We start from the raw sequence: 7,500 nt of genomic DNA on the forward strand, positions 1-7,500 counted from the left end.
TCTTTGCTACTCTGTCTCTTATTCCTGTCAAAGACTGTTTTATTCTTCTTACTGCACTGTAATTGTTCAGTGGCCACTTTACTCTTTGTTAGGGTAGAAGAGACTCTTTAGCTATGGTAAGCAGCTCTTCTAGGAGAAGGACACTCCAAAATCAAACCTTGTTCGATCTTATATCTTATTCCTCTTCCTTTTGTTTTGTTAAAGTTTTTATAGTTTATAAAGTGATGTTTATTTGAATATTGTTGCTCTTAAAATATTTTATTTTTCCTTGTTTCCTTTCCTCACTGAGCTATTTTCCCTGTTGGAGGGCCCCTGGGCTTATAGCATCCTGTTTTTCCCACTAGGGTTATGGTTTAGCAAGTAATAATAATAATAATAATTATGTATACCACATTATGCGCATAAATATCTACAATAAATACGTGTTTATGTCGCAGTCTATTCTTCCCATCTATTAAGCATCCACTTTTGGTGACATATGATTTAAGAAAAATTTGCCTCCTTTGCAGATCACATTGGATCAAAGCTAATATGTTTCCCCGCCATCTTCCCAGCGTTCTTCACAGAGTCATTTTTTCCGGCATCCAATATAGCTCGCAACAAACAGTAAATCAAGGAATCCTGGACTCAGCGGATATAAACCTCCGGCAGTTTATCAAAGGCTCGAATGAAAAGGTCCCTGACGATGTGTAATGTAACGATGGATTTAGTGATTATAATATCTTTGAATTCCTTTGAGAATGAAAGGATGCTTATCCTAGAGAGAGTCCTGACGCATCAGGATTTAACGATTGTTTGAGTAGGAAAAGGTGCCACGTTTTTAAATCATCTATATCTTGAAATTATCTACTTCTGAACACGAGCAACCGATTAGATGCCACCGTGTTTTTAGAATTACATCTATATCGTGAAAGTAATCCACTTCTGAAGACAAAGAAGCAATTAGATGCCACCGTGTTTTTTAAATTACATTTATATCTAGAAAGTAATCCACTTTTGGCTCGAACAAGTAATTACATGCTGTCGGGTTTTTAAAATTACATCTATATCTTGAAATTAATCCACGTCTGAGCACGAACTAGCAATTTGATGCTGACGTGTTTTCAAAATTACATCTATATCTTGAAAGTAATCCACTTCTGAGCACGAACAAGCAATTAGATGCCACCGTGTTGTTAGATTACATCTATATCTTGAAATTAATCCACATCTGAGCAAGAATAAGCAATTAGATGCTGACGTATTTTTAAAATTACATCTATATCTAGAAAGTAATCAACTTCTGAGCACAAACAACCCATTAGATGCTGACGTGTTTTCAAAATTACATCAATATCTTGAAAGTAATATTTTGAACACGAGCAAGCAATTAGATGCCACCGTGTTTTTTAAATTACATTTACATCTAGAAAGTAATCCACTTCTGAGCACGAACAACCAATTAGATGCCACCGTGTTTTTAGGATTACATATATATCTAGAAAGCAATCCACGTCTGAGCACGAACAAATAAATAGATGCTGACGTGTTTCAAACAAACATCTACTGTATATTTTAAAAGTAATCCACTTCTTAGCAGAAACAAGCAACTCTATCCTGACTTTTTTTTTAAATTACATCTATATCTTGTAAGTGATCCACTTCTGAGCACGAACAACCTTTTAGACGCAACGTAAGTAACAAGTTTATCACGCCAAAGAATGCTTCCTGCCCCAAGTGGCACTAATATGTAAGGCTGGAAATAGACTGCTGGGCTTGAATTGGATAATCAGGTACTGCCAGCATGGCACCAAGGCCACAGGGAATGACGACTTGTAAGTTAGAAAACTGATGAGGCGTTATGCAAAGATGGTATGAGTGGTGGAGTAATGCATGCTGGGTATTGCCATGGTAATGATGGCATTGTTAGTACAGCACATTTCTCTCTCTCTCTCTCTCTCTCTCTCTCTCTCTCTCTCTCTCTCTCTCTCTCTCTCGCTTCTATTTGCTAGTAGATTATCATAACTCTTGCTTTTATTTTTCTATATCTCATAACATTTTTACTCTCTCTCTCTCTCTCTCTCTCTCTCTCTCTCTCTCTCTCTCTCTCTCTCTCTCTCTCTCTCTCTCTCTCTCTCTCTCTCTCTCTTCTGTTTGCTGGTAGATTATCATAATCTTGCTTTTATTTTTTTATTTAATAACATTTTACTCTCCCTCTCTCTCTCTCTCTCTCTCTCTCTCTCTCTCTCTCTCTCTCTTCTATTTGCTGGTAGATTGCCAAAACTCGTGCTTTCATTCTACTATTTGTTTCATAATATATTTACTCTCTCACTCACTCTCTCTTTCTCGATTTAATTTTATTTTTAATTTCATAAGATTTTTACTTAAACCATACAAGAAGCACTTCTCAACAATCTCTCTCTCTCTCTCTCTCCTCTCTCTCTCTCTCTCTCTCTCTCTCTCTCTCTCTCTCTCTCTCTCTCAGAGATTACCATGAGCCTAACTTTTATCTGATTCTTTATTTCATAAGATGTTTTTTACTTATGCTATAAAGGAAGCTGTTTTCAACAGCGCTCTCTCTCTCTCTCTCTCTCTCTCTCTCCTCTCTCTCTCTCTCTCTCTCTCTCTCTCCTCTCTCTCTCTCTCTTCAATTTACTAGTAGATTACCATGATTCGCTTTTATTCTATTTCTAATTTCATAGGATATATACTTATACCATACAAGAAGCGCTTCTCAACAATCTCTCTCTCTCTCTCTCTCTCTCTCTCTCTCTCTCTCTCTCTCTCCTCTCTCTCTCTCTCTCTCTCTCTCTCTCTCTCAATAACGCCAGAGTTCTCTCCTAAGTAAGGTAGAATGGACGGTGTCACATTCCCCGAAACCCATCACATCCCTTTTACATTATTAACAGCTTCAAAGTCCATAGGATTATCTCAGCACTACAGCACGTCTTAAACAATCCATAAATAGAATACTAAACTGCCAATAACATTCATAATATTTGAAAAATTTCCAATCAATTTAATATTATAGGGTGTAGCATTATCCTATGTAGTGACTTGTGTACCTATCACTCACTAGCCTCCTGACTAGTCCTGGGGTAACATTCGCCTCGCATTCACATGGCGGTAAATCGATCCCAGTATGGGACCGTGAGTGTAAGCTGCTTACTGGGGAGGCCACTGCTGTGGTTGGGCTCCACAGCAGGGGGTTCGGCTTGCCTGGCTGACGTTCTGGTGAGTAGCTATTCTGATGAAACTGGAACTGAAACCAAACACCTTTAACTTTTAAAGTTTGCCAAGCTATAAATCATGAAGAAGAAATTGCAATCAAAGTCCCCGCTACTAAAGTAAATGAAAACATAAATAGAGAAGGTTATATTCTCTCATATAGGAAGATTTTTCTGGTTCATAAAAGCATAATTCATGGAAAAAGAAATAAGAATTATCATTATTATCATCATCATCTTCATCATCTCCTCCTACGACTATTGAAGCAAAGGACCTCGGTTAGATTTCGCCAGTCGTCTGTATCTTGAGCTTTTAATTCAATACTTCCCCATTCATCATCTCCTACTTCGTGCTTCATATTACTCACCCATGTAGGCCTTGGTCTTCCAACTCTTCTAGTGCCTTGTGGAGCCCAACTGAACGCTTTGTGAACTAATCTCTCTTGGGACTGCGAAGAGCATGCCCAAACAATCTCCATCTACCCCTCATCATGATCTTATCCACATATGGCACTCGAGAAATAATTATATTTGAAAATAAATTGAAAAAAAAAGTAATAAATAACTTTTAAAAGAGAAGTAGAATTGCAGCCAAAAAATATTAATGTCTCTCATCAAGAGAAATTCTTTTAGACTCAAAAGAGCAGACTTTATAGAAAATTAATTTACATCTACAAATTGAATATAGAAAATTGAAATATAATAAAGAAAACCTTCTATACAGACTAGAACATAAAGACTTTTAGCACCCCTGGTGGAGGAGCGACCCGCAAGCAATCCCATCCTGGCAAACTTATAAATCTTTATAAAATCCGCGTCACTTCTCACCTTGCCCCCAGCTGCCCAGCTTGCACTGGAGCCATTCGTTGACATTAGCGTCAATAACAAGAAGAAATATCTGAGATTGGATGCAAGGCGTTATTGGCTGCAACAATGGTCTCCCCTTTAGTAACTCACCTTTGTTACTTGATGGGGAAAAATGCAGGAAATGCAGAAAGGGGAAGTGGGGAATGGTGGGGATGTGTTTGAGGGGGAATGAGGGGATGAGGGAATTTGAAGAATGTTTGAGGAAATGGAGAGAGGGGAAGTGGCGAAAGGGAGGGTGTTTGAGGGGAAATGAGGGGATGAGGGAATTTGAGGAATGTTTGAGGAAATGGAAAGAGGGGAAAAGGGGAAGGGGAGGGTGTTTGAGGGGAATGAAGGGATCTGAGGAATGTTTGAGGAAATAGAGAGAAGGGAGTGGGGAATAGGGGGGGGTTTGGGGGGGGAATGAGGGGATTTGAGGAATGTTTGAGGAAATGGAGAGAGGGGAAGAGGGGAAAGGGAGGGGTGTTTGAGGGGGAATGAAGGGATTTGAGGAATGTTTGAGGAAATGGAGAGAGGGGAAGAGGGGAAAGGGAGGGGTGTTTGAGGGGGAATGAAGGGATTTGAGGAATGTTTGAGGAAATAGAGAGAAGGGAGTGGGGAATAGGGGGGTGTTTGAGGGGAATGAGGGGATTTGAGGAATGTTTGAGGAAATAGAGAGAAGGGAGTGGGGAATAGGGGGGGGTTGGGGGGGGAATGAAGGGATTTGAGGAATGTTTGAGGAAATGGAGAGAGGGGAAGAGGGGAAAGGGAGGGGTGTTTGAGGGGGAATGAAGGGATTTGAGGAATGTTTGAGGAAATGGAGAGAGGGGAAGAGGGGAAAGGGAGGGGTGTTTGAGGGGGAATGAAGGGATTTGAGGAATGTTTGAGGAAATGGAGAGAGGGGAAGAGGGGAAAGGGAGGGGTGTTTGAGGGGGAATGAAGGGATTTGAGGAATGTTTGAGGAAATAGAGAGAAGGGAGTGGGGAATAGGGGGGTGTTTGAGGGGAATGAGGGGATTTGAGAAATGTTTGAGGAAATGGAGAGAGAGGGAGAGGGGAAAGGGAGGGGTGTTTGAGGTGAATTGAGGGGATTTGAGGAATGTTTGAGGAAATGAAAAGAGGGGGAGTGGGGAAAGGGAGGGGTGTTTGAGGGGGAATGAAGGGATGAGGGAATTTGAGGAATGTTTGAGGAAATGGAGAGAGGGGAAGATGGGAAAGGAAGGGGTGTTTGAGGGGGAATGAAGGGATTTGAGGATTTTTTGAGGAAGAGAGGGGGAGTGGGGAATGGGGGGACGTGTTTGAGGGGGAATGAGGGGATGAGGGAATTTGAGGAATGTTTGAGGAAATGGAGAGAGTGGGAGTGGGGAATGGGGTGGTTGTTTGAGGAGAAATGAGGGGATTTGAGGAATGTTTGAGGAAATGGAGAGAGGGGAAGTGGGGAAAGGGAGGGTGTTTGAGGGGGAATGAGGGGATGAGGGAATTTGAGGAATATTTGAGGAAATGGAGAGAGTGAGAGTGGGGAATGGTGGGGATGTGTTTGAGGGGAAATGAGGGGATGGGAGAATTTGAGGAATGTTTGAGGAAATGGAGAGAGGGGAAGCGGGTAAGAGGAGGGTGTTTGAGGTGAATGAGGGCATTTGAGGAATGTTTTCTAATGAGAGTTAGCTTTCTTTGCTCTGATGATGCGGATAAAGACTAGTTTGGTCTTTTTGGTGTCACTGAGTTGGCAATATCAGCTTTGTTAGAGAGAGAGAGAGAGAGAGAGAGAGAGAGAGAGAGAGAGAGAGAGAGAGAGAGAGAGAAAAAAAAAATTATAGTAGTATTCCATTAAAGCTTTTTTGTTCTTTTTCGTAAACCAAATAAAGAAATCTTCACCTTCCTTATTTTGCTTCCATGCAAATAGCTTTGGTTACAAGCTTTACAATCATTGGTTTACTTTCGAAACATCTAAATTTCTCTCAATATTTTCAAACTTTCTTGATATGCAATTTGAAATTATTTTTATAATAAAAATGTTTTAAACATATTTCATAACCAACAAGCCTACATTAAAAACTAGAATGTTATTAGTTATATTATGTGACAAAGATTGATTTTATCCCTGAAAAGAAATTAGTCTCTACTGAATAAAGTTGATACTCTAAATCAAAAACAAATATTAGAGATAATAACAAAAAAAATTACTTCTAATTATACATTCAATCTTTTATTATTCCGAAAAAAAAGTAAAATAAACAAGTTCAATGACCACTTCTTAGTTCTGGTGTCTTTGGTCTTTATGTTATTTGACCTTCTATGATACAAAAGTGTTTATTAGATTATAGCTGAAATTCTTTCTTATTTTAGGAAATACTCACTTTTCCCTTTCCCAGAATACTGAGAGCACATTACTGGTTCTCATTATTTATTTATAGAAAAACAACTCATCATCCAAACTCCTCAGACGCTAGTCTTTAAATTCTAGACGTTAATGTTTTCCCACTGTTGCTACTGAAGCTTCAGGTATGTCTGTATTAATGAAGTATACTTGCGCATGCACGCGTGGGCGTGTGGATATGCGCGTCGGTATAAGTGAGAGTCAAAGGGGAAAAAAGAGACAATACAAAAGTACCGTGTGGAAAAGAGAATGCAATTGGATATATATATATATATATATATATATATATATATATATATGTATGTATATATATATATATATATATATATATATATATATATATGTATATATATATGTGTGTGTGTGTGTATACGTATATTTATTTGCGTGATTTCAATCCTAAAGTAGGTCAAAAGAAGAGATAAGAATCAGCATTAGGTAAATTTTTGAGTAGGCACAAGAAAGGACGGAGGAAACATGCTTGTAGAAATTGCTGAAACCAACAAACTTAAAATCATGAACACTTTGAAAAATAAAAAGGAACATGGAGAATAGGCATAGAAGAGACCGAATGGAGAAATGAAAAGCGAATTAGATTTTATTCTCACAGATGAAAATTAATTTAGTTGAAGATTTAAGTGTTGAACAAGTTAAAGTCAATCGAACATAGAAGCAAGATTTGTTTAAATCTAAGGAAAGAAAGAGAAAAACTAATTCTAAGAAAGAAAATCTATACTCTGGTGGGTTTAGTTTAGCAATACAAAATAGGTACTCCTAGCTACATGATGATATTGAACCAAGTAAACAAGAAATAAACAGTAATTTAACAAAATTCGTATTGGAATCAGCACAAGAGTTAGGTGGAGAAGTTCCTAAAAAAATATCAAGGAAAACTATTAAGAAAGACCAAAACCTAATTAAGAAAAGATTAGAAATAAGGGTAAAGTCCAAGAGAGATGAAATAGAATTACCCGAACTATCCAAAATAATAAACAAACTAAAACCCAAGACTTTCGTAAACACAATCAGACCAAAATGGAGGAAATACTAAAGAAAGGAAAATGCATCCAAT

This window comes from Palaemon carinicauda, chromosome 11, assembly GCF_036898095.1.
Source record: "Palaemon carinicauda isolate YSFRI2023 chromosome 11, ASM3689809v2, whole genome shotgun sequence".
Classification (NCBI taxonomy): Eukaryota; Metazoa; Arthropoda; class Malacostraca; order Decapoda; family Palaemonidae; genus Palaemon; species Palaemon carinicauda.